This window comes from Amblyraja radiata, chromosome 2 (genome assembly GCF_010909765.2).
Source record: "Amblyraja radiata isolate CabotCenter1 chromosome 2, sAmbRad1.1.pri, whole genome shotgun sequence".
Classification (NCBI taxonomy): Eukaryota; Metazoa; Chordata; class Chondrichthyes; order Rajiformes; family Rajidae; genus Amblyraja; species Amblyraja radiata.
Window position 1 is genome coordinate 766,217 of NC_045957.1, and position 18,643 is coordinate 784,859.

Consider the following 18,643-nt stretch of genomic DNA (forward strand, 5'->3'; position numbering starts at 1 on the left):
GTCTCCCTTGTTGTTTTTACACAGATAAAACAGCAGACGATGCTGTGGCGTTCCAATGACAATTGAATAAATGCCTGATATCGTATCCTGTTTTGAGCACGGTTAGCAAGGAGAACATTGGGATACTGGGACGACACTAACTTCTGTACACATCACCACGAGGTTACACCCCACGTTTTGACCTTCCACAGTTATTCTCTGTCATTACGGGAGCTCACATCGGATTTGTAAAATAGTCCTTATTTTCTGCTATTCCAACATTTTCTAATCTCTCTTCCATTAGTATCAGAGTCCCGCAAGCAGATGTACTGACTCCAAGGTATTTCATCCGTTGCCTCATCAATTATTCCATGTGCGTGATTGTGAATAATTCGTTTTCCATTGCTCCAGAGATTTCAAAATTACGAATCAGGGGAGAAGCGACAAGCACGTCATGGGGAAGGACACACCAGTCAACGAATGTTCAGTTTATAAGCTGTTCTGTCAGACGGTTAATTGGCGCGACGCACAGATAACTATCGGAATATCGGTCATTTCAGTGATATCACCCGCACTTCACACAATGGGTAAACGCAACATCCAAGCAGTGGCCTGCGTACGTTTCAATCCGTTAAACCTGATAGGTGTTATTCACATGGTGTCATCGGAGTAAACACATCAACCCGCATTCTATCAGAAATTGGACTATGCTCAGGCTCGGCGATCTTTTCGCTGAACACCTTCGTTCAGTCCGCGTTAACTGTAGATTGGTTACTTCATACTAACCAATTTATTATTAGAAACTCCGCCTACTTAACTGTTCATATTATTTTAACCCGACTGGAGCTGTCAGTCTATTGCCGCTACACAGCAGAAGCAACATGCTGCAGTGTATTGCAAGTGCTTTTCAATCAATACTGTTGTACCCAGGGCCGGATTTACGTTTAAACTGGACAAGATTAAGCTCAGGGACTCGAGAACTTGGGGGGGGGGGGGGGGGGGGGCATGCGCACTGCACCGGCAACTGGTCGGCGCTGGGCACTTTCTCCCTCGCTTTGAATTGTGGGAGATCCGGACGCCATTGCTGTCCGTTCGACACCACCGCTGAAAACTAACGCAGAATCACTCCCTGACCCTGGATCTGGAGTAACTCCCTGGAGTAACTCTTGCATCTGGTTTCCTGGTCCTCCATAAATATTCCTAATTGAATTTAAACTGGAGGTGTGGAGGGCTGAACAATAACAGCCTATTGCATTTTAACTGTTTATTTATTGTGTATATATATGGTCTATGGTATATAAACACACCGAACTTTTATCTCCTGTTCTGTATTATATTTACCTATTCTGATGTGCTGCAGAATATCCTATCTGGGACACATGACAATAAAACTCTCTTGACTCTTGACTTGGACTTAAGCAAAAAAGGGGAAAAAAGAGGTACCTTAATTTTAATTGCGTCTGGTTGGGTAACTATGATAGGGTGAAGACTATTCCATGCTTTAATTGTGCGGAGGAACTCCATGGAACAGCCAGCAAATCAGGATAGAGTAAAATTGGGTGACGTTTCGTGTAGAGACCCTTCTTTGGACTCCCTCTGGTTTTAGTGTTTTTAGATTAATTTAGAGATACAGCGTGGAAACGGGCCATTCGGCCCACCGAGTCCGACCATCGATCACTCGTACACTGGTTCTATCCCACACATTAGCAGAGTAAGTCACGAGTCAATAGTGTTTTATTCTCTCACGTCCCAGTTAGAACAATAAAATCCTTACTTGCAGCAGCACAACAGAATATATAAACATAGTACTGTAAACAATGTTATAAACGAGAAAACAAAACGGTGTATATTTATATATGAATATATAACTATATAGATAGATAGATATAATTTATTGCCACACAACTAGGGTCGGTGGAAATTTGGGTTGTCAGCAGCAGTACAATAATAAAGAACACACAACCACAATAAAACTGTAACACAAACATCCACCACAGCATTCATCACTGTGGCGGAAGGCACAGAAATTGGCCAGTCCTCCTCCAAGTCCAGGATCGGCACTTCCTTACCGGAGACCGCGGCTTTAAGATGGTGTAGGCCGATCGGTCGAGATTTAATGACTCCAGTTTGTAGTCAGCGAATCAAGTTTTTTGAAAAAACATTTAGGAAGATATATCGGTATTGATTGAAATAAATCCAGGATTTGTGGAAGGAAGATCATCTTTATGGCATTTATTCTGCCTATTAGAGACATCGGGAGTGTTTTCCAAATTTGAATAAGAGCGTTTAATTTAGTGACTAAAGGAGGAAAGTTTGCGTTGAATAGAGAAGCACATTTTCTGGTTACCTGAACACCCATATATTTGAATTTTTCCGTAGCTTTCTGAAAGGGAATTTTAGAAGGTGTGTCGGCTCTTGAGGTTTGATTGACATCATTTCACTTTTGTTCCAGTTTATTCTAAATCCTGAAAAGGAACTGAATTCCTCTATAAGATTTAATATACTTGGAATGCTAACTTGGGAATTGGTGATATATAATAATACATCATCTGCCTATAATGGTATTTTATTATTGGTGTATGTAGTATTATAGCCGTGAATGTTCGGATGTACTCTTATACTTTTGGACCTTTGGAATCTGGAAGGAAACGCGAGCACCCGGAGAAAACTCATGCGATCAAAGAGAAAAGGAGCAAACTCCATACAGACAGCACCCATATTCAGAATCAATTCCGGTCTCTGGCACTTTTAGGCAGCAACGTTATGGCCAATGTACTGCCCATAGTCTTGAACATGCAGTAGCTGCAAAGCTGGACAGAGCGTCACTTGGAGATTTAAAACTGAAAATAGATATTTTCATTTTTTTAGTAACCAAAGTTATCAACGTATAATTTTTTTGTGTGTAGGAAAACAAAACATAGTGTCACAGCTGGTAGGCTTGCTGCCTCACACGCCAGAAATCTGTGTTTGGTCCAGCCCTCGGGCACTGTCTGGGTTGAATTTGCACATTCTCCCTGCAAGTGTGTGGGTTTCCTCCCACATCCCAAAGACGCATTGGCTTAACATGTCTCTGTAAAATTGCCCCTAATGTATAGGGAGTGGGTGACGAAAATGGAATAACAGAACTTGTGTGAATGGGTGGACAAAAATGCTGGAGAAACTCAACGAATGATGCAGCATATATGGAGCGAAGGAAATAGGCGACGTTTCGGGTCGAGACCCTTCTTCAGACAGATGTGAGGGGGGGGGGGGGGGATAAGAAAGGAAGAGGTGGACACAGTGGGCCGAGGGAGAGCTGTGAAGGGGAACAGAAAGCATGGATTACCTGAAATTCAAGAAGTCAATGTTCATACCGCTGGGGTGTAAACTGCCCAAGCGAAATATGAGGCGCTGCTCCTCCAATTTACGGTGGGCCTCACTATGACCATGGAAAAGGCCCAGTACAGAAAGGTCGGATTCGAAATGGGAGGGGGAGTTGAAGTGCTGAGCCACTGGGAGATCAGGTTGGTTATTGCGGACCGAGCGGGGGTGTTGGGCGAAGAAATCGCCAAGCCTACGCTTGGTCTCACCTATGTAGAGCAGCTGACAACTAGAGCAGTGGGTGTAATAGATGAGGTTAGAGGTGGAGGTGAATCTCTGTCGCACCTGGAAAGACTGCTTGGGTACTTGAATGGAGTAAAAGGGGGGGGGGAGGGTAAAGCGACAAGTGTAGCATTTCCTGCGGTTGCAAAGGAAAGTGCCAGGAGAGGGAGTGGTTTGGGTGGGAAGGGACGAATTGACCAGGGAGTTACGTAGGGAGCGGTCTCCGCAGAAAGCCAACAGGGGAGGAGATAGGAAGATGTGGCCAGAGGTGGGATCCCATTGCTAGACAAAAAAGCTGGAGAAAATCAGCGGGTAAGGCAGCATCTATGGAGAGAAGGAATAGACGACGCTTCGGGTCGAAACCCTTCTTCAGATTGATGACGGGGGGGGGGGGGGGGGACACGAGAAATAAAGGTAGAGGCGGAGACAGTAGTCTGTGGGAGAGCTGGAAATTGTAGGGGAAGGAGAAAGCAAGGACTACCTGAAGTTAGAGAAGCCAATGTTAATACCGCTGGGGTGTAAACTACCCAAGCAAATATGAGATGCTGATCCTCCAATATGCGGTGGGCCTTACTCTGGCCATGGAGGAGGCCCAGGCCAAAAAAAGGTCGGATTTGGAATGGGAAGGGGTGTTGAAGTGTTGAGCCACCGGCAGATCAGGTTTGTTACTGAGTGCAGGTGTTGTGCGATGCGATCGTCAAGCCTGCGCTTGGTTTCACCGAGGCTGATCATACGCCGAATAATCCAACCACATTTTTGTTTGGAAGTGGAAATAAATAATAGAAATTGCATTCATTGCAACGTGTAAAAGAGCTGAGATACTGTATTATAATTTTGCTGCATGTCATTGTGGTATATATCATGTCTTGATTGGTGAATATGTTTAGTTTGTGACTTTATTTGTAGCAGAAATAATATGTGAATGCTTCATTGAGCATAATTCCGACTGGTAACTACGCACTTCGTCCGAGCACATTAACGCACGCGTCATGCAAGCCGTCTTAAATGACCACCTAAACTGTCATTTGGCAACTTAAAAAGAAGCCAAGGTTGCCCTGCTGACAACAGAGAAACAAAATTAAGTGAGAGCCCTGCAAGCTGTATAATATTTTTGAGACTGTCATAGGCCTTTCGTACATACGCTGTCACAACGCACTGTAGTCTCTAAACAGATCTTCAGTATTTTTCCTTGCCCTCCATTTCAGAATAATTGTGTTTTAAACCAATAACTCGACACTAGCACTGGCAATAAAGCAATAAATAAATAAGCGCAGCTTTCCAGCCCCTTAACTCATTGGCCACGCTCGGCTGCAAATCGGTGTCAATCTGGTGAACGATCATCCTCTAGTCGTGGGGGTGGGAGATTGGGAGGGGCCTCACAAGTGGAACAGCCTAGGGCCTCTCTTCATCTAAATCCGGCACTGCAGGAGGGAGAGTCTTCATCGCTAAATCCTGGCGATGTATCATGCAGTGGGTGAAGGAGACATGGGGAGTGATATCCTTCACGAAGGCTTTGATGACAGATTTGATTCCGACCATGGGAGGTGCCCCATCTCTACCCACCCGACAAGTCATTCCCAGCCAGGCTCATGTTTGATGATGAAGGCTTCCAGCATTCTGAACACATCTTCTCCCCAAGTGGCAGCGGTCAATGGCTCCGAGAAAAGGTACTCCTCCTTCATGGAGTCTCCATCGAGGTAACTAACGTAGACTATCAGTTGGGAAAAAGCAATATCTGTTAACTCATCCAGTTGCAGTGAATATACTGGTCTGCTCTTCACATCGATCACTGCTTGCAGCAGAATATCATTACTCATAACCGAGCTTCGACGTTTGAAAGAGAAATGTGCCTGGACTTGTTTGACTGCTGTTCCCCCAGCACACTCCGTCTGATGGGACAGATGTTATCACCTCTGCTCAAATCCAGCAAGGAATGCATTACGTTCACTGGGGAGGGCGACGCTATTTCTATCAACGTTGCCTGATCTCGCTTTGCAGCCAATAATAAAACAGAAAAAAATGACTTTCCTTCAGAAGCTGAAGCTTATCAGAGGGTGATATACCCAACTAATTATGCAGCGTAGAAATCATTCCACCGCACAGGTAATTGCCTTTTACATGGTTTTGGAACCTCGTCATAACACTGTGACTTACACCAGGGAAACAGTTTGGTGATTCAGACGCCCAACAGCGATGAAAATATATGTTTGCCTCAAGAAGTCCATTCCACTCAGAATACGTCTTGACCTTGAAACAATCCGTACATCGCAGCACAGAGAGCATGGCCGCACTATAGTGATGAGGGGGAAAAAGGGCGATTGTAGATTCGGCTCCTAAAAATCAGTTCAATTGCGATTTCTCCTAGTGCCGTCACGGACACATTCTGCGTGGCACATCACTTCAACCACTGTAATTATCTGTGTTGTTAAAACCTCATGTTGAAACACAACAATCTGTAATTATCTGTGTTGTTAGACATAAAATGCTGGAGTAACTCCGCGGGATAGGCAGCATTTTGTGTCTATCTTCGTTTTAAACCAGCATCTACAGTTCCTTCCGACACAATCCGTGTTGTTACCTCATTTCCTTCTCGTGTTCTGCACGACACCTGCCGCACAATTATTCCCATTGCTTTCCCTGGGATCTTCAAAAACGATCTTTCAACGGGAAGGGACCGGCTGGCCTAATGGATAAGACATCTGACTTCGGCGCTTGATGCGATGATATCAGAAGATTGCAGGTTCGAGCCCTGTCATGGTCGTTCACCAAACTGAATGTTTTGTTTCAACCAATCAACCACTTTATTCACCGCATGATTGAGTGTTGAGTGTTGAGATGAGTTATGATGGTATAATAGTATTGAAAATAGAGTATTAGATGGCTGGCGTGGATGTATCTCTTATCCAGGAGTAGTGTCAGGGAGATGCCATCAGCCTCGGATCTGTTGTGACGGTCGGCGAACTGCATTGGATGAATGTTAGTGGGTAAGCTGGATTTAATGCGTTACACCATCAGCCTCTGGAATTGTGTCATAATGGTGGATGTTAAGGTCAATGCACACTAGCCTGTGAGGCACGAGGTCTTGCTTTTATCGATATCGGAATAATAATAGTTTTTTTGAAGCAGGTGGGTACCTCAGGACAGAGTAGGAAGAGATTAAAGATGCCCGTGAACACTCCCTCTATTTCAGTGATTCTTAACCTTTTTGGCCCCACGACCCCATCAGACATTCTTGGTCAGTGCCGTGACCCCCGAAACAAAAATTGAAAAAAACAGCCCGATTTATTAAAACATGTCTGCCCATATTCAGTCAATGGGACGGCTGAAATTGCTTCGCATCCATCAGGCGATCAAAACGAGGATGAATGCTCGACATGCAGCACATCATGTCAGCGTCGATCACAAGCCCATTGCTTGTCTTCGCTTTCAGAGTTACCAGGGTTGAGAATCCAGTCTCACAGCGATAGGTTGAGGGGGACTGGTCCAATAGGGTCAGAGCCCTCGTCGAAAGAACAGGACAGTGCTTCACATTCAGCCAAAACGTGGCGAGCTCTTGTTCCATGAAGTTACTCTTGAGCTGCGCATCTTCACGAATTCGGTAAAATTCAAGCTTTGCAGCCACGTCAGTATCGCTGATGGCACCTTCTTCAATGGAAAAGCGTGGGACGTTGCACTCATCACGAGAGCGGTCGTCCAGTCCGGGGAAGTAACGTTCAAAGCTTCACTAATTGCCAGACGGTGGGTTGAGATCTCCTCGTGGGAGTGGCATTCAGTACCTGGAGAGTTGTAACCTCAGGGAAGATAGTCGTGTCACCGTCCCGGATTCTTCTCTGGGAAAGTTGAATCTTCGTCCTGAACGCTGCCACTTTGTCACGAGCCATGTGCAGCATTGGGAGGTTAAAGGGATTCATATCGGCGAAGAAGAGAGCCAAGTTAGCAGCCTTCATCACGAACAGTGTATCCTGCATCTTTTCATGAAGCTGATTCACCTTCTCAGTAAGAGAAGAGCGCTATTTCATCTGGAAGTTGAATCCCATGATTGAGAATTTTATCACGCGAAAGCCAGAGCACCTCTGTGTGGAATATCAAAACAGTGCAATTGGCACCCATTTCTTCACACATCGCTTTGAAGATTCTTGAGTTTGTTGCGCTCCCTCGAATGTGGTTCGCAGTCTTCACAACATCTGAAAGCACCTAGTGCCGTCACGGACACATTCTGCGTGGCGCACCACTTCAACCACTGTAATTACAGGTTACAGGTTACAGGTTTCCTTTATTGTCATTCAGACCGAAGTCTGAACGAAATTTCGTGCCTGCAGTCATACATACAATACAATTAAAAAAACCAGCAATAAACACATATTAACATCCACCACAGCGAGTCCACCTAGCACCTCCTCACTGTGATGGAGGCAAAAGTCTTAGGGCTGCAGTCTCTTCCCTCCTCTTCTCCCTCTGCGCTGAGGCGATAACCCACCGGGCGATGTTAAAAACAGTCCCGCGGCTCAATCACCGCGGCCCGGGGTGGTCGAAGCTGCCGTCCACCAGTCCCGCCGACGCAGCCGCTGGCTCGCGGCCGAACCCCGGACTCAGGTCACCGCCACCAGAACTGCCGTCCCAGCCACCAGAGCACCGTTCCAGCCCCGAGCCGGATCGCCCTCACGTGAGTGCCGTTACCGTCTCAGCCTCGCGCCAGGCCGCCCCGTCTGGGCACCGCTCCTCCCTCCGGCTGGGCCGCCCCGACATGGACGCCGCTCCTCCCTCGGGCTGGGTCGCCCCGACTGGGCGCCACTCCTCCCTCTGGCTGGGCCGCCCCGACTGGGCGCCGCTCCTCCCTCGGGCTGGGCCACCCCGACTGGGCGCCGCTCCTCCCTCGGGCTAGGAGCGCCATACCTCCCCGAGCTCGGCCACTCCGACGGGAGCACCGTTCCTTCCTCGGGCCGGCCGTCCTCACCGGATCGTCACAGCCCCTCACGAAAGCCCTGTTCCAGCCCCGAGCCGGACTGTCGTCACGTCAGCGAGCTCAGGGCGAGTCCTGGCGTGCTCTGCCTCCTGAGCCTCGAGGTCACCAGCTCCGCCATTACGCCTCAGCGCAGACGGAGGCAGAGAAGGGGAATACGACAAAAAGGTCGCTTTCCCCGCAGGGATAGACAGCAAGCCCCGTTTCAACCCCCCCCCCCCCCCCCAAACACAAATTAAAAAACCAAAACACTAGACTAACCAAAACAAAAAAAACAACACAAAAAAGCAAAAACAGATGTTTTTGACGTAGTTATCTGTGTTGTTAAAACCTCATGTTGAAACACAACAGTCTGTGTTGTTAGACATGACATGCTGGACTAACTCTGCGGGATAGGCAGCATTTTGTGTCTATCTTCGTTTTAAACCAGCATCTGCAGTTCCTTCCTACACAATCTGTGTTGTTACATCATTTCCTTCACGTGTTCAACACGACACCGACCGCACAATTATTCCCATTGCTTTCCCTGGGATCTTCAAACACGATCTTTCAAAGGGAAGGGATCGTGTGGCCTAATGGATAAGGCGTCTGACTTCGGCGCGTGATGCGATGATATCAGAAGATTGCAGGTTCGAGTCCTGTCATGGTCGTTTACCAAACAGAATGTTTTGTTTCAACCAATCAGCCACTTTATTCACCGCATCATTGAGTGTTGAGATGAGTTATGATGGGTTAATGGTATTGAAAATAGAGCACTAGATGGCTGGCGTGGATTTATCTGTTATCCAGGCGTAGTGTCAGGGAGATGGCATCAGCCTCGGCTCTGTTGTGGCGGTCGGCGAACTGCATTGGATGAATGTTAGTTGGTAAACTAGATTTCATGCGTTCCATCATCAGCCATTGTAATTATGTCATAATGGTGGATGTTAAGGTCAATGCACACTAGCCTTGCACGAGGTCTTGCTTTTATCGCTACCGGAATAATTGTAGTTTTTTTTAAGCAGGTGGGTACTTCAGGACAGAGTAGGAAGATATTAAAAATGCCCGTGAACACTCTATCTAGTTCAGTGGTTCTTAACATTTTTGACCCCACGACCCCATCAGACAATCTTGGTCAGTATCGTGACCACCGAAACAAAAATTGAAATACAAAACAGCCCGATTTATTAAAACATATCTGCCAATACTCAGTCAATGGAACGGCTGTAATTGCTTCGCAGCCATCAGGCGATCAAAACGAGGAGGAATGCTCGACAGGCAGCGCATCATGTCAGCGTCGATCACAAGTCTATTGCGTGCCTTCGTTTTCAGAGTTACCTTGGTTGAGAATCCAGCCACACAGCGATACGTTGAAGGGGACTGGACCAATGGCCCTCAATGGCCCTCATCGAAAGAACAGGACAGTCCTTAACTTTCAGCCAAAAGGAATTCACCTCGGCGAAGAAGAGGGCCAAGTTAGCAACCTTCGAGACGAACAGTTCATCCTGCATCTTTTCATGAAGCTGATTCTCCTTCTCAGTACACCCTACAAAGATTAAGAACTTTATCACGCGAAAGCCAGCTCTTCTCTGTGTGGAAGATCAGAACAGCGTAATCGACTCCCATTTCTTCACACAACGCTTTGAAGAATCTTGAGTTTGTTGCGCTCCCTTGGATGTGGTTAACAATCTTCACCACATCTGAAAGCATTCCTCGAAGACCAGGAGGGAGAGTCTTCATCGCTAAAACCTGGCGATGCATCATGCAGTGGGCGAAGGAGACATGGGGAGTGACATCCTTCACGAAGGCTTTGAAGCCGGATCTGCATCCGGCCATGGGAGGTGCCCTATCTGTACACACCCGACAAGTCGTTCCCAGTCAAGCACATGTTTGAAGAGGAAGGCTTCCAGCATTCTGAACACATCTTCTCCCCAAGTGGTAGTGTCCAATGGCTCCGAGGGCTCTCCTCATTCATGGTTTCTCCATCGAAGTAACGAACGCAGACTAGCAGTTGGGAAAAAGGCAACAAGACCTCGTGCCTCAAGGCAGCAGTTGGGAACAAGATTCGACTTTTGAAAGAGAAATGTGCCTGAACGTGTTTGACTGCTGTTCGCCCAGCATCATGTTCGCTGCTTCAAGAAGGCATGGCTTGATAAGCTCTTCACCGATGGTGTGAGGTTCCTTAGTCTGTGCGATTCGATAAGCAATCCGGTATGAAGCCTCCAGCGTTGCTTCATTGGGACGAGCGCAGTGACCCGTCGAATCGATGCGGGAACCCTTGAGTGCGGCTTGTTTTAGTTTGAAATAGTCCGCGCCCTTCCCCGCCAGGTCGCTGTGACAAGACTCCAAATGGATCTTGAGTTTGCTGGGCTTCAAGCTCTCGTGGCTCAAATCCTTGGCACAGATACCACATTGCGGCTTGACCACGGATTTTTGAACAATGCATATGAAGCCAAACTTGAGAAATGCTTCACTATACGTGCGCTTCTAGGCAGATATGATTCACAACACACACAGTTCATGTGCGTATACGTACGCGCAGACGCGAACAAAGTACTGTGTGGTATGTACCTTTGTTAAGGTTCCTAAAAATGGGCTCAACAAATTGATATGTTATTTATGACTTCATGACCCCCGGAAAACCCCCCAAACGAGGGGTCACGACCTCAGGTTAAGACCCACTGCTCTATTTGGTTTTAGCAGTTCCTACGGTGGAGGCCAAGAACTCCGTGCGAATCAGTTAATTTCTGTGAGTTTAAATCGCGGGAAGGCATATCTTACTTTTGCAACTGTGACTCGGGGAAAATGGCTCACTCCGTCTGATGGGACAGATGTTATCGCCCCGTTGGACTTCTGCTCAAATCGAGCAAGGAATGCATTACGTGCACCGGGGAGTGCTACGCTAATACTATCAACGTTGCCTGATCTCGCTTTGCTGCCAATAATAGAACAGGAAAAAACGACTTTCCTTTAGAAGCTGAAGCTTATCAGAGGGGGATATACGCAAATAATTATGCAGCGTAAAGATCATTCCGCCACACAGGATATTGCCTTTTACATGGTTTTGGAATGTCATCATAACACTGTGACTTACACGAGGGAAACTGTTTGGCGATTCAGATGGCCAACAGAGAAGAAAACATTTGTTTGCCTCAAGAAATCCATTCCACTCAGAATACGTCTTGACCTTGAAACAGTTCACTGCGTACATCGCACCATAGAGAGCATGGCCGTACTATAGCGTTGAGGAAAAAACACGGGCGATTGTAGATTCCTAGGCTCCTAAAAATCATTTCAATTGCGATTTCTCCTAGTGCCGTCACAGACACATTCTGCGTGGCGCACCACTTCAACCACTGTAATATCTGTGTTGTTAAAACCTCATGTTGAAACACACCAATCTGTGTTGTCAGACATAAAATGCTGTACTAACTTAGCGGGATAGGCAGCATTTTGTGTCTACCTTCGTTTTAAACCAGCATCTGCAGTTCCTTCCTACACAATCTGTGTTGTTATATCATTTCCTTCTCGTGTTCAACACGACACCGACCGCACAATTATTCCCATTGCTTTCCCTGGGAACTTCAAACACGATCTTTCAAAGGGAAGGGACCGTGTGGCCTAATGGATAAGGCGTCTGACTTCGGCGCTTGATGCGATGATATCAGAAGATTGCAGGTTCGAGTCCTGTCATGGTCGTTTACCAAACTGAATGTTTTGTTTCAACCAATCAACCACTTTATTCACCGCATGATTGAGTGTTGAGTGTTGAGATGAGTTATGATGGGATAATGGTATTGGAAATAGAGCACTTGATGGCTGGCGTGGATTTATCTCTTATCCAGGTGTAGTGTCAGGGAGATGGCATCAGCCTCGGATCTGTTGTGGCGGTCGGCGAAATGCATTGTCTGAATGTTTGTTGGTAATCTGGATTTAATGCGTTCAGTCATCAGCCTCTGGAATTATGTCATAATGGTGGATGTTAAGGACAATGCACACTAGCCTTTGAGGCACGAGGTCTTGCTTTTATCGGTTTCGGAATAATAGTAGATTTTTTTAAGCTGGTGGGTACCTCAGGACAGAGTAGGAATAATAATAATAATTATAATAATAATAATAATAATAATAATAATAATAATAATAATAATAATAATAATAATAATAATAATAATAATAATATATTATTATTATTATTATTATTATTATTATTATTATTATTATTATTATTATTATTATTATTCCTACTCTGTCCTGAGGTACCCACCAGCTTAAAAAAATCTACTATTATTCCGAAACCGATAAAAGCAAGACCTCGTGCCTCAAAGGCTAGTTATAATTATAATAATAATAATAATAATAATAATAATAATAATAATAATAATAATAATAATAATCATATATTTTATTGTCATTGCACATCAGTGCAACGAGATTTAGTATGCAGCTACCAACCGATGTCAAAAACATAAATAAATAAACTGCGACGTGACCATCTGAGGGGGACAGTCCAGGTGGGATGGGGGGCATTCAGCAGGGCCGGTTCGGAGCCGCTATAGCTCTGGGAATGAAGCTGTTTCTGAGTCTGCAGTTTCTGGCGTAGAAGGCCTTGTAACGTCTGCCGGAGGGAAGTAGTTCGAACAGTCCAATACAAGGGTGTGAGGAGTCTTTATGGATGCTGACGGCCTTTCTGAGGCACCGTGTGTGGTAGATGCCCTCCAAGGCTGGTAGCTGTGTCCCAATAATCCTCTGCTCTCTGTGCACGACGCGCTGAAGAGCTCTCCTCTCCGCCTCCGTGCAGCTGAGATACCACACAGAGATGCCATACGTTAATATGCTCTCTGTGGTGCAGCAGCTGTTGGGGCAGACCAGTATTTTTTAATGTCCTCAGGAAGAACAGTCGTTGCTATGCCTTCTTGACCAGCGCAGCGGTGTTGGTGGACCATGTGAGGTCCTCTGAAATGTGAGTGCCCAGAAACCTAAAGCTGGACACTCTCTCCACACTTTCCCCGTAGATTGAGAGTGGGGCGTATTCTCCATTATGGGACTTCCTGAAGTCAATAATCAGCTCCTTGGTCTTGGAGGTGTTTAGTGACAAGTTGTTACATGCGCACCAGTCCGCCAGGTTCTGCACCTCCGCCCTGTATTTTTTTCATCACCGTCGGTGATCAACCCAATCACTGTTCTGTCGTCTGCAAACTTCACGATGGTGTTGGTGTCGAATGCAGTAACACAGTCGTGAGTGAAGAGGGAGTAGAGCATGGGGCTTAGTACACAGCCCTGTGATGTGCCGGTGCGCAGGGTGATAGTGGAGGACAGGTGCGGGCCCAGTCTCACTGCCTGCGGTCGCTCCGTCAGGAAATTCAGGATCCAATCGCACATCTGCGAGCTGAGGCCTAGCTGGTGGAGTTTGGTGGTGAGCTTGGTGGGGATGACCGTATTAAATGCAGAGCTATAGTCAACGACGAGAATCCTTACGTACGTGCCCTGAAGATCCAGGTGAGTCAGGACAGTGTGAAGAGCCAGAGCGATGGCATCCTCTGTCGATCTATTTGCCCTGTATGCAAATTGATGAGAGTCCAGTGAGGCAGCGATGCTGGATTTAATGTGGGAGAGGACCAACCTTTCGAAGCACTTCATTGGTATTAGTGTTAGGGCAACCGAGCGGTAGTCATTCAGGTTGGTGACTTTAGACTTTAGAGATTAAAGATGCCCGTGGTAGTCATTCAGGTTGGTGACTTTTGACATTAGAGATTAAAGATGCCCGTGAACAATCCCTCTAGTTCAGTGGCTCTTAACCTTTTTGGCCCCACGACCCCGTCAAACATTTTTGGTCAGTACCGTGACCCCCGAAACAAAAATTGGAAAATACCAGCCCGATTTATTAAAACATGTCTGCCAATACTCAGTCAATGGGACGGCTGAAATTGCTTAGCATCCATCAGGCAATCAAAACGAGGATGAATGCTCGACAGGCAGCGCATCATGTCAGCGTCGATCACACGCCTATTGCAAGCCTTCGTTTTCAGAGTTACCATGGTTGAGAATCCAACTTTACAGCGATAGGTTGAGGGGGACTGGACCAATAGGGTCAGAGCCCTCATCGAAAGAACATGACAGTCCTTCACTTTCAGCCAAAACGTGGCGAGCTCTTGTTCCATGAATTTACTATTGAGCTGCGCATCTTCACGAGTTCGGTAAAATTCAACCTTTGCAGCCACGTCAGTATCGCTGATGCCACCGTCTTCAATGGAAAAGCGTGGGATGTTGCACTCATCACGAGAGCGGCCGTACAGTCCGGGGAAGTAACGTTCGTTGACTTCACTAATTGCCAGAAGATGGGTTGAGATCTCCTCGTGGAAGTGGCATTCAGTATCTGGAGAGTCGTCACCTCAGGAAAGATAATCGTGTCACCGTTCTGGACTCTTCTCTGGTAAAGTTGAATCTTCCTCCTGAACGCTGCCACTTTGTAACAAGCCGTGTGTAGCATTGGGAAGTTAAAATACTTCACCTCGGCGAAGAAGAGAGCCAAGTTAGCAACCTTCATCACGAACAGTTCATCCTGCATCTTTTCATGAAGCTGATTCTCCTTCTCAGTACACCCTCTCTCCAAGAACAGCGCTATTACCTCTCGAAGTTGAATCACATGATTGAGCATTTTATCACGCGAAAGCCAGCGCATCTCTGGGTGGAATATCAGAACAGTGCAATCGGCTCCCATTTCTTCACACAGTGCTTTGAAGATTCTTGAGTTTGTTGCGCTCCCTCGAATGTGGTTCCCAATCTTCACTACATCTGAAATCATATCTCGAAGACGAGGAGGGAGAGTTTTCATCGCTAAAACCTGGCGATGTATCATGCAGTGGGTGAAGGAGACATGGGGAGCGACACCCTTCACGAAAGCTTGGAAGCCAGATCTGTATCCGACCATGGGAGGTGCCCCATCTTTAATCACCAGACAAGTCGTTCCCAGCCAAGCTCATGTTTAATGAGGAAGGCTGCCAGCATTCTGAACACATCTTCTCCCCATGTGGTAGTGGCCAATGGCTCCGAGAACAGGTAATCCTCCTTCATGGCTTTTCCATCGAGGTAACGAACGTAGACTATCAGTTGGGAACAAGGCAACATATGTTAACCCATCCAGTTGCAGTGAATATACTGGTCTGCTCTTCACAGCGCTCACTGCTTGCAGCAGAATATCATTACTCATAACCGAGATTCGCCCAGCACACTCCGTCCGATGGGACAGATGTTATCGCCCCGTTGGAATGCATTACGTTCACCGGGGAGGGATACGCTATTACTATCAACGTTGCCTGATCTCGCTTTGCAGCCAATAATAGAACAGGATAAAACGACTTTCCTTCAGAAGCTGAAGCTTATCAGAGGGTGATATACCCAACTAATTATGCAGCGTAGAAATCATTCCACCACAAAGGATATTGTCTTTTACATGGTTTTGGAACGTCATCATAACACTGTGACTTACATGAGGGATACAGTTTGGTGATTCAGATGGCCAACAGAGAAGCCAACATTTGTTTGCCTCAAGAAGTCCATTCTACTCATAATAGGCCTTGACCTTGAACCAGTTCACTCCGTACATCGCACCACAGAGAGCATGGCCGCACTATAGCGGTGAGGCAAAACCAGGGGCGATTGTAGATTCCTATGCTCCTATAAATAAGTTCAATTGCGATTTCTCCTAGTGCTGTTACGGACACATTCTGCGTGGCGCACCACTTCAACCACTGTCATTATCTGTGTTGTTAAAAACTCATGTTGAAACACAACAATCTGTGTTGTTAGACATAAAATGCTGGAATAACTCAGCGTTTTATGTCTATCTTAGTTTTAAACCAGCATCTGCAGTTCCTTCCGGCACAATCTGTGTTGTTATATCATTTCCTTCTCGTGTTCAACACGACACCGGCGCATAATTATTCCCATTGATTTCCCTGGGATCTTCAAACACGATCTTTCAACGGGAAGGGACCGTGTGGCCTAATGGATAAGGCGTCTGACTTCGGCGCTTAATGCGATGATATCAGAAGATTGCAGGTTCGAGTCCTGTCACGGTCGTTTTGCAAACTGAATGTTTTGTTTCAACCAATCAACCACTTTATTCACCACATCTCCCCAAATAAATTTCAAACATAAGCATCATTTATATTATTGCTGATGCCTATGATGGCCTGCGGTGGAGGAGCACAGTTATTCTCATGCTAGGGCGCCTGTAAACCTACAGAATATTATATCTCGCTGCATCCACGATCAGGCAATCCGCGCAGCAAGTCCGGACTAACGTTCAAGCGTTACCATCGAGGAACTCGCAGTCTCCGGGAGAGACCGTCGTCAGGAAGCTTCAAAAGCCGCGCGACCTTCGACTTGCCCCGACCCGGGGTAGTTCGCCCGGCGGGGAGAGCTTAGATACCCCCCGATGCTGGAGATCGATCGCCCCGACGTTATGAGACCAGTCGATACATTCTACGCAGAGATAACATCGTGGGGATAATTGTGTTTCGTATCCGTTTCATGCATTGAACCGATTCTGTACTTCGTCCAGCCGCACGTGGGAGTAGTTGTTCGATCGGGTATATTCAAAGTGCAGACGTATAGGGTGATTTCACGAACGGTCACTGGATCATAGATCCTCACCCACGTGACCGCAACATTTAACTGGGGTACAAAGGTCACTTCCGGTACATGTTATTGATGCTAGAAACGCGCACTTTCAAACCTGTTAGAAACCGCGAAAACGGCCCGTTTTTGAAATGTAAATAACTGTGCCAGTCGGGGTGACCGCGAGGCACAGTTATCCTGCTTTAGTGTCCAGAAGATAAAGAAAAACGAAGGTAAAGGTAAGAGAGCGCTGAAGGGAAAAATACAGCGGAAGTTGTTGGCCGTGCAGATATAAAGATCGAAAATATCGGGAATTATCGCGTTTGCTCGCTGCATTTCATCAAAACATCAATAATGCCTTAGCTTTGATGAAATGCAGTGATCAAACGCGATAATTCCCGATATGTTCGATCTTTATATCTGCACGGCCAACAACCTCCGCTGTTGTTGCCCCTTCAGCGCTCTCTTGTCTTTACCTTCGTTTTCCTTTATCTTCTGGACTCTAAAGCAAGATAGCTGTGCCTCGCGGTCACCCAGACTGGCACAGTTATTTATAGCGCAAAAACTAACCGTTTTCGCGGTTTTTAACAGGTTTGAAAGTGCGCGTCTCCAGTATCAATAACATGTACTGGAAGTGACGTTTGTACCCCAGTAAAACTTTGCGGTCACGTGGGTGAGGATCTATGATCCAGTGACCTTTCGTGAAATCACCCTATTGCAGACGGCTAAGTCCAGACCCTTGGGCAGCTGTTGTCAAGGTGAATGGGAAGGGAGATGCACTTGACTGATAGTCTGGAGTAGGGGCCAAAATTATGTTTCTGCTCAGGATCGAACTGGGGACCTTTCGCGTGTGAGGCGATCGTGATAACCGCTACACTATAGAAACAACCGCGTTTACGTTTACCAGTAAACTTTGGAACATGAAAACCAGCAGGGGGGTTGTGAAGGGCATGAGAAGAGCTAATATCTGGCAGTTTACCAGTTGAGGAAGAAAATAGATGCTGCTGAAAGATTTCCACGAGTTTCCATCGGAGTAAGACAAACACATTCTGGACAACGTATTCACCACCGAATCTGACGCTGATCGCGGCGGGCAGGATCCGATCAGAGCAGCAGCGCTCGACATATTCTTAGAGAAGAATGGGAGTCAATTGAAATACAGAAATCTGCAGCTGAATGTCTGGAAGAAGGGGCAGGGAAATGTAAACTGGCGCCATCCTGTACACAGCAGCTCCGCACATCAATGTAAATAAAACACGAACGGAGAGAGAGGAAGCGGCGGAGAATGGAATGAAATGTCAACAATTAATCTATCGAATAGAAAATTTGAAAAACTGTGAAGAAACTGTGTGTCCACTGTGCGCGACTGGACCAGTGAAGAGATTGAGGCTCCAGGCGCGGCTCAGACAACGAATGGTAGATGTCTGCTGTGGGACTTATGAATACGTTGTATTGTACGCGGCTTGCATTCACTGGAGTTTAGAAGGAGGAGGGGAGTTTAGAAGGCCCACCCATAACACACCC

The 18,643-nt window shown here is 46.5% G+C and overlaps 4 non-coding genes across 4 annotated transcripts; 3 read left to right on the forward strand and 1 right to left on the reverse strand.

Annotated features, from left to right (window-relative positions):
- The first annotated feature begins 9,082 nt into the window (after nucleotides 1-9,082).
- Nucleotides 9,083-9,171, forward strand: trnar-ucg. The gene is given in 2 exon segments: nucleotides 9,083-9,119; nucleotides 9,136-9,171. It is a non-coding gene; the product is annotated as a tRNA-Arg (tRNA).
- Nucleotides 9,172-12,110: 2,939 nt separating this feature from the next.
- Nucleotides 12,111-12,199, forward strand: trnar-ucg. Its single transcript is given in 2 exon segments — nucleotides 12,111-12,147; nucleotides 12,164-12,199. It is a non-coding gene; the product is annotated as a tRNA-Arg (tRNA).
- Nucleotides 12,200-16,490: 4,291 nt separating this feature from the next.
- Nucleotides 16,491-16,579, forward strand: trnar-ucg. Its single transcript is given in 2 exon segments — nucleotides 16,491-16,527; nucleotides 16,544-16,579. It is a non-coding gene; the product is annotated as a tRNA-Arg (tRNA).
- Nucleotides 16,580-17,932: 1,353 nt separating this feature from the next.
- Nucleotides 17,933-18,005, reverse strand: trnav-cac. The gene has a single exon. It is a non-coding gene; the product is annotated as a tRNA-Val (tRNA).
- Between the last annotated feature and the right edge of the window lie 638 nt (nucleotides 18,006-18,643).